Source organism: Adiantum capillus-veneris, chromosome 22 (genome assembly GCF_014529385.1).
Source record: "Adiantum capillus-veneris isolate H3 chromosome 22, ASM1452938v2, whole genome shotgun sequence".
Taxonomy (NCBI): Eukaryota; Viridiplantae; Streptophyta; class Polypodiopsida; order Polypodiales; family Pteridaceae; genus Adiantum; species Adiantum capillus-veneris.
Window position 1 is genome coordinate 112,393,412 of NC_140952.1, and position 9,616 is coordinate 112,403,027.

Below are 9,616 nucleotides of genomic sequence, written 5' to 3' on the forward strand. Positions count from 1 at the left end.
CGCAGACAATCTAGCATAATGGAAAGTTGCCTACCTTGGCTTCCCTACCTCCCACTCATTGATGGAATCCTACCTGGATTACCTCTTACATTCATCGATGTTAGGCGGCTGCGGCACCACCACTAATGAGTATCTGTCGAAGTGCATCCGTGCCTCCTCCACTATAAAAGGTGAGGGTGTTTTCCCCTCACTTAGGCTTGGTCTTGCTTAGCTGCTTGGAAAATTCTTGGCATGGCCACTGCTCACAGGTTTTTGTTAATCTCATGCTCTGATATCTAACTATAAAATAGGATTAAAAAAAACCTTTTTTGAAGAAATGGTCTTTTGGGATTCTTTTGTCTTTTCACATTAGCAAAAGATCTTTTTTCTTTGGCTGCTTGGCTGGTACTGACTGCATAAAAGATGACATTAAATATGGTGATGGTGTTGGTTATGCATAAACTCTGGTGATGGTACTGGTTTGGGCTTCTTTATCTGGTACTGACTAATCCTCTGTTAAAAACCTGGTGGTGGTGTTGGTTATGCATAAACTCTCTACTTACTAGAATACTGCCATATTCGGATACTGGTCTTTTTGGGATTCTTTTGAGAAACTGGATACTGGCTGTTCACATTAATAAAGGATTTTTTTGTTGTTTACTTCTTGACTGGTGTTGAACTGCATGCTTATTAGAAGATGACATCAAATATTTCATGCATATGGGTATTATTATGGTTTTTGACACTAATGCTAAGTATAAAGGATGAATGCCTGGAGGGGATGCTGGATATGCATGCATTTTCTGATTACTGAAAGGTGAGTTGCTGGTTATGCTGCCATATTCTGATGGTTGCAATTGGTTCTGTTACATTCACAATTAAAAAAAAGGGGGGGAGTTTATACTTGAGGATCTGGCCTGGTCTAGCTGGTTCTACACATACTGCTTCTTGCTTTTACCTTGGAAATTTGATTGCAAAGAGGGATGCCATATTCTGTTAGTTATAATTGTAGCTTTCATTGGATGTTTACCTATCTTGGCTTCTGGGAAACTATCATGAGTATACTTCTGCTCACTAGCTCATATCACTGACTAAGATAATTGATCCTTTTAGAGGGGGCTTTCTTTCTTTCTTACATAGCACTGATTGCCTATACTCACCTTAGGTTGCTTAACTTAAGAATGACATTAGTGAGTTAAAGGAGCAGGAAAAGGATACACTAGCTTTGGTTATGTTGGTTTTACTGGTCATACTGCTTGTTTTCTGATGGTTGCAGTTAGTGATGTTACACTCTAAAAAAAAGGGGGGAGAGCTTATACTTGGCCTGGTCTAGCTGGTTAGACTTCACATCTTCAAGCTTAATCTAAGATTACAAAGTGGTATACTAGTTTTGTTGACATCTTCTGGTTCGATTTGGTTCACATCAGCATATGATGTTGTTTGGGCTTCTTTATCTGGTACTGACTGATCCTCTGCTACTGTGCTAGAGTATAGCAGATACAAGTAAATTTCCGATACAATGGTTTCTCGATATCTTAATTTTTGGCAGTTACTTGAGCTTACTTTATGGTTGCTTTTTTGGAGTGTTGCATATTGGATCCTACTTTGATCTACTGCTCTCTTTTTTACTGGTTTATTTACTATTTTTTACTAGTTAGAAGGAGTGAATACCAAAGTTGCTATAACACAACCTAATTTAACTTATCTGCGGATTTGACTGATAATACTGGATACATGAGTTTCTATAGGGATGCTGGCTATCTGCTGGCTTTGGTAGGCTTGTGCTGGCTGTTTTGATGATCTCAACCTGAAGCAAATTTATAACAGATACCTTGTTTGGTTATTGATTTATCGTAGAAGTTAAAAACAAATGGAGTGACTTTAGCAGGAATATGATGCTAGAAAATCCTTTGTACTTTATTATACAGGACAGTAGCTGGTCTAATAATTTTTAAGTTTGACATGGATAATAACTGATAGATTCCTTAAAGCCTGCCATACGTAGCCAAGTCTAACATATCTGTTGTCTTGACTACATGGATGCATGTGAGAATTCTATCTTGGCTTAAAGAGGTTTAGCTTGCTGCAATCCAACTTTGGAAGCATTTGATGATGCAATTGGGATAGTTTTTGATACCTTTGTATAAATTCCTTTGGAATGATACTTCATTCTTACTATATTGTATAGTTTTGATTCAAAGACTGAATTTTTTCTGTACTTATCTTTTCCTTGACATCTTTAGCCAGCCATCTTTTTGAACTTCTTGTTCAATTGGTGTGTTATTTATTTAGTTTAACAACTACACGCACACACGCACACACACACAATAAGAAGAGGGTATTGGAATAACAGGTCCTGAGTTCAAGTCACTCGAGATTGTTTCTATGATGATCTCTCTCTCTCTCTCTCTCTCTCTCTCTCTCTCTCTCTCTCTCTCTCTCTCTCTCTCTCTCTCTCTCTCACACACACACACACACACACACACACACACACATGGTGTCTCATGCTCAATACCTGCTGGGTAGATCTTTTATGTAGCTTTGGATTGCCTCCAGTGATCTAAAAAGTTCTTTTATTCCTTTCTCTCTTTCCTCTCTCTCTCTCTCTCTCTCTCTCTCAAACCTATGGAATTGTAATTGAAAGCATGTCATATAAATAATCTGAACCCTATGGAATTGTAATTGAAAGCATGTCATACAAATAATCTGAACAAAAATGTACATGTAGTTACAATTGTGACAATTGATCCTTGTTGGGCAATGATAAGATTTCTTCTTCAGTTAAGATATGTTCAGTTGCATGGTCTCAATGCCTTTATGTGGAAGAAATCTTCAATATAAACAATGCTAAATTGGCAAAAATTTGCAACATTTAGTATAATTACAAGCAATTCTTCAAGTTTTGACCTAAAAACTAAAATATTTTTTAGTGTACCCCTTATTAATTTCAAAATGAATTTGATTAAGAGTCTTTTTGGAATATTCAAGAACTCTCTCTCTCTCTCTCTCTCTCTCTCTCTCTCTCTCTCTCACAGTGTACCCCTTATTAATTTCAAAATTTCTTTGATTAAGATTTTTTTGGCAAGGTATATTCAAGACCTCTCTCTCTCTCTCTCTTAGTGTACCCCTTATTAATTTCAAAATTGCTTTGATTAAGATTTTTTTGTCAAGGCATATTCAAGACCTCTCTCTCTCTCTCTCTCTCTCTCTCTCTCTCTCTCTCTCTCAATGTACCCTTTATTAATTTCAAAATTCCTTTGATTAAGTTTTTTTCGGCAAGGCATATTCAAGACAACACCCCCCCCCCCCCCCCCCCCCCCCCCCTCCCTCTTACATTTTGGGGCTATGTGAGGCCAATGTTTGCAAATAATTGGGATTTATTGTATTTTTAACCGGCTAAGATTGCAAAATCCTAGATAGACTCCAAGCTTTCCTTTGAAGAAAACCAACACAATTTTGCTAGTTTTAGTGTAAATACCAACAATTCTTCAAGAATCAAAAGAGCTTTCAATGTACCCCTTATTTAGTTTAAAATTACTTCAATTAGGATTTTATTTGGCAAGCCTTATTTGAGACCTCTCTCTCTCTCTCTCTCTCTCTCTCTCTCTCTCTCTCTTCCATTTTGGAGCTATTTACATTAGTGTTGGTAAAAATCTAAACTTTAGTGTAATTTTTTAAGCGCTAAAATTGCAAAATCCTAGCTAGATTCCAAGCTTCCCCTGAAGAAAGCTGGTAAAATTTTGCAAGTTAGCGTAAATACAAATAACTCTTTAGATTTTGACCTAAAAAACAAAAGAATTTTAATTGTGTCTTATTCTGAATTTACTTCGATTATAAAAAATGTTTATGGCAAGTCCTATTTGAGACCTCTCTCTCTCTCTCTCTCTCTCTCTCTCTCTCTCTCTCTCTCTCTCTCTCACACACACACACACACACACACACACACACAGGTAGCAAACTCATGTTACCCCACATGAGGCACATGTGTGCTATTCTAACTCCAAAACCATTTAAATCTCGCTTGTTGTGTGAAACTGTGAAGTGCAATGTTCACATCCCCGAATGAAGTAGAACAACAATGCATAGGGTAAAGGGACCAACTTAAGGCCACCTAAGGGGAGAGCGAGTTTTAGGAGTCGAAATGGGAGCTTTTTGGGTGCTTAGGGTATTGGTTAGTAGTGCTATGTGTCTCCGCACATGTAGAAGAAAGCTAAAGTTGTTGCAGTTAAAGGAGCTGAGGTAATTAAAAAAATGGAGTGGAAAAGAGGACTATGACACCCCTACCACCTGCCTAGGGGCATTAGAGTCTAGGTGCGGTGGGTATCTATGAATGGTGGAGAGCCTACCCTTCATGGCCCTTTCATGGGTATATAAAGAGCCACCCTCCAAGGATCACGTGTACAACCCCTATCCAAATGGCAACCTCCCAGCATCTATTAAAAGTGGACTTCACACAGTTAGCCTAAGTCATTCTCAGGGTTGCATGATTCGTTATTCGACATTCATTTTATTCGTGAATAATGGTCGATTAATATGTTTCAAAGATTTATTCGCGCGTATTATTCGCTGCCACGTCAGCTTTATTCAAAATAACGTTTTATTACTTACATATCGATCAAAATAATTTCGATCAATATTGTATCGATGGAAAGAGTATCCATCGATAGATATTGATCAAAACAGTATCGATCGATTCTGACATAGTATAAAAAACCTAGATTTGCGTGTTCTAGGCACAATTCCCTTTAGCAAAGTGTCAGGTTACCCCCGACATATGAAGGTTGAATTGTCAACTTAAAAAATCCTTTGACTTTTTAAGAAAATAAATAATTTAATGTTAAAATGTTAAAAATAAAAAAATGGATAGTTTTGAATCATCTGTAATTCTAAGCAAAAGAAGTTATTCTTTAAGTCTATTGTTTTAGTATAAATAAATAATTCTAAGCAGTAGAGGCTATCTTTTTAGCTATAGTGTCTTAGTAGGAATGTATAATTCTAAACATTAGAGGCTATAGTTTTAGCTCTATTTGTTTTAGAATAGATAAATAAATAATTATAAGCATTAGAGGCTATTGTTTTAGCTATAGTTTCTTACTGCGAATGTATAATTCTGAATATAAAAGGATATACTCTTAGCTCTATTTGTTTTAGAATAGATAGTAAAAGTGATATTTGATGGTTAAACTCTATAATAGCTATAATATGTGCATAGATGTAGTGTTAATTCATACATTTTGGAACATATCATTCACTAAGTAGATAAGACAATGATTTAGAAGATTAAAGTAAACATTTCTATATGCATTCAAAAGTCTACCAAAGGCTATTTAAATTGTAATACTTCTATACTTGGTTGTTTGAGCAGGGTCTCCTACTTCTAAGTATGGATAAGATATACACATACATGTAGGGTCTTTTGGTTGTCATGAACAAATGTTCTTACCTCCATATAGACATAGAATAGGTCCACTTAGTGCCTCCTGGTTGTTATGAAATGATTTTCTTACTTCCAAGTGAAGTTTAAAGTATGAAGTAGGATTCACTTGGTTGTTATCGAGCTTATTCTCTTACCTCTAAGTGAATATGGTGGATCACCTATAGAATTCACTAGGTTCCGATCGAGCGAAAGCTCTTACCTCCTAGTGAATATTAGTCATGCATAGTACTTATGAGTCATATGGATGAGATCGAGCTCATGGTCTTACCTCTATGTTGATATAGAAATTAGAAACCTCAGTTACTTTAGGGTCGATTGGTTGTGTTTGAGCAGTAGCTCCTACCTCCAAGAGACATAGATGGTGAAATGTGAGATGAATCCATCGCTCATCTAGGTTGTCTTGAGAAAACGCTCTTTACCTCCTAGTAGCCAGGAATATCATATCTATTGGTGATTTTCCCTAAAATATTAACTTAACACTATTCATTCATCATTTTAATTTAGCAAATCATATCTATAATCCTTTATCTTTCTCATTGCGTGATTATGGTGAAAAATTATAATCATAGTGTATCTATTGATTGTAGGATATATTTTGTTGAAGTCAGAAAGCATGGTGCGAGAAAAAGAGTGGACATATGTGGAGGAAATAGAGAAAGGCAAAACAGTTTTTTTTGTGGAATGCAAACATTGTGTTCATATGTGGCACGGCAATGCAACTCGCATCAAGGAACATTTATTCGGCACTAGCCCCAATGTGAAAGAATGTGAGCACCGCCTAAAGACATATGGGTCCATTTTGCAGGGTATGGAAAGAGATGCAAACAGGTAGGACTTCTTCCTAAGAGACAAAAGGGTATGACAAGTGGTACATCTGTCAACATAGAAGAAGTGAGTTTAGATCAAGAGAATGTGCGAGCTAGCCAAGGATGTAAGGTCCCCAAACCTGCCCACACCAAAATGGGATGGGACCATTGACAGGTCTCTAGGCCTACTAAAGTCAGAGTCCTTAAACAAGAAAAATTTTAGGGAATTCACCCTTACCATTGACAATGGTTTAGATTTATAGCCATAGAAGGAGACCTAGTCCTGTCTCGCAGTGGAAACCGGACCATAATTAAAAAAAACTAAACTATTCCGGTCCTATAACTTCCATCATTAGATTAAGGTTTCCTTAGCCAACACTTTTTTCCCCCTAACATATGTGAGGGCACAGCCGTTGGTAAATTCCTCTTCCAAGTGAAGAAGTTTCTAAACGTTTTAGTGCGCGGGAATGGATAGTTACCTGACTAATCAGGTCCACCCGTCCATGATTGATAACCTTAGTCAATCCCCAATTACCACCCCGCACTCACACATGATTTCTGTGTTGTTTAATTACTACCACATTCTTTTCACAATTAAAACAATGATTCCTTTTAACTTTCATAACTGAATTTCATTAAGACAACCCTTGAAAACAGTATTGAAAATATTCTTTCACCAAACAAACATCTTTAGACTTAAGACAAGGTACTGTCATTTTGAAGTATCTCTGACCAGTACTGGCTTGTCTCAAGACCACCTATACAGGGGTGAAAAACGGCACCCATTCCTTATTTATAAAAACCGGGGTGGAAAAAGCTATCACCCAAAGTCCGGGCGCCCATACGCCAATTGGTTGCCCGTACAATCGGGTGTTTTCTCTAGGATAAACTTGATATCTTAAGTAATATCCACAAACACAAACAAGCACGGGGTAAAGATTCCACGCGCGCTGAGGAAACCGACTCATCCATGGAGGAATCACCATCATTACTCATTACCTGGAGTAAAATATTCCAAGGAATCAGAGGTGTCTTGAGACAAGCTGTCTTAAGGATGGTCAAACATTTCTTTCCTAGGTCAATCAGTCATAACCCAATCATTTCTTTCCTATTTACAATCATTGCTCGTTGGTTTCTTGGAAGTTACCTTCCATTTACAGCCAGTTTATCCTTCCTAACCCTTACGTATGCAATGCTAACTTAAAAATGAACTTTAAAAGACTTCAGTGAACAAAATAGAAATCCACCTGGGACTGCTCGTCCATGTACTGCTGCGCTGGAGCTTGCAGACTTTCCTCCGTCGGCCTATGGCTAGGCCCAACCTCATGGTCATAAGTGGCTTTATTTCTTTTATTGCTAATATCCTCTTCCTCGGTAAGAGGATTTCCTCTAGTTCTCTTTGGAGACATATCGACAGCCTTATAAAAAGACTTAATCGATTAGAGGTTTAATTGAATAATCTCTTTTCTTCCTTTTAACCCAAAAATAAGGATTTTTTGAGTAAGTAGGTATACTTGATAGTTTATTGGATGAGATCTTTCTCCTGTAACTTCCTTGTACTATTAGTATTTTCCCATAATTATCATCTAATTAGGAGAGCTATTTTACTGGGTTTCTCCTTAGTCTATATTCCATGAATATCTTATAATTAACCTTAGTAAATTATAATTCCTATCTGCTAGTATATTAATCACCCTATATGTAATTTGATATGTTCTATCTTTAGGAATTTTCATAAAATTGATTTATAACTTTTCCCTCCTATACTTATGGTGTAATTTAGGCAAATATTACCGATAGTAATTTTTTATACCAATCATTTATGCTAAGGTAGTTTTTCCAACCTTCAATAGTGATTTCGAACCTCAGGTATTTATTAAGTAATTATATAAATTCATTTACTAATTTTCTTTCTCTATTTTATACACAAAATCGGTTACTTTTAATGAAGATAAGTATTTATACCATTTATCTGAGGTTAGGTTATTTATCTGGAGTTAGAAAAAGTATTAGAGGTTTCATAAGATGTGATTTACCTCTGATAATTATCTCAAAGTATTTTGAATCACTTGCTATTTTCCCCCCTTCTAATTTTTTTCAAAAATAGTGTAATTATGTTGAGATAATTAGTAAAACTTACTATCTAAGATTAAAATAATTACCACAGATTTTATAAGAGGTGATTTAACTTTGATAATTATCTCTAAGAAATTTGGATCAATTTACTATTTTTTCCCTTTTAGTTTCCCCTAAAAACACTGTAATTATGCTGAGATAATTAGTTAAACTAATTATTTGAGGTTATGATAATTATCACGGGTTTGATATGAGATGATTTAACTTTGATAACCATCTCAAAGCAATTTGGATCAATTTTCTATTTTCCCCTTTTAATTTCTCTTAAAAATAGTGTAATTATGCTGAGATAATTAGTTAAACTAATTATCTGAGGTTAAGATAATTATCACAGGTTTCATAAGATGTGATTTACCTCTGATAATTATCTCACAGTATTTTGGATCAATTTGCTATTTTTGTTTTTTAATTTGTTCTAAAAACAATGTAATTCTGCTAAGATAATTAAGTAAATTAATTATCTGAGGTTAACATAATTATCACAAGTTACCTAAGATGTTGTTTATCTTTGATAATTATCTCAAAGCATTTTGGATCAATTTGCTATTTTCCCCTTTTAATTTGTCCTAAAAATAGAGTAATTCTGCTAAGATAATTAGGTAAACTAATTATCTGAAATTAACATAATTATCACAGGTTTTTTAAGATGTGATTTACCTCTGATAATTATCTCAAAGTATTTTGGATCAATTTGTTATGTTTCTCCTTTTAAATTGTCCTAAAAATAGTGTAATTCTGCTAAGATAAATAGGTAAATTAATTATCTGAGGTTAACATAGTTATCATGGGTTCCCTAGGATGTGATTTACCTATGATAATTATCTCAAAGCATTTTGGATCAATTTGATCATTTTCCCCTTTACTTTTCTCTCAAAAATAGTGTAGTTCTGCTTAATTAATTATGAGAATTATTCAAAAAATTATCTTGTAATTTTCTTAGCCTAATGACAGTTTAACACAGTTTTGATAATTATCTCATATGAATCTTAACTTCATTAGCATAATTACCATTAATTTATGGTTAAAATAGATAATTTCAGTCCTAATATGATATAATAATTAATTAGCTTAATATCCCTAAGTTTAATCACAATAATCAGCAGAGAATATTTAATTAAGAGAGGATTTTTTAGTATACATAGTATTAATCTTCAATTAATTAAGAAAATTGTAAATAGGTTAACCTAGCTTTGCTAATTAAGAAAGATTAGGGCTAATTACCATTTAAGTAACCAACTACAACTTGATCTCTAGTGAT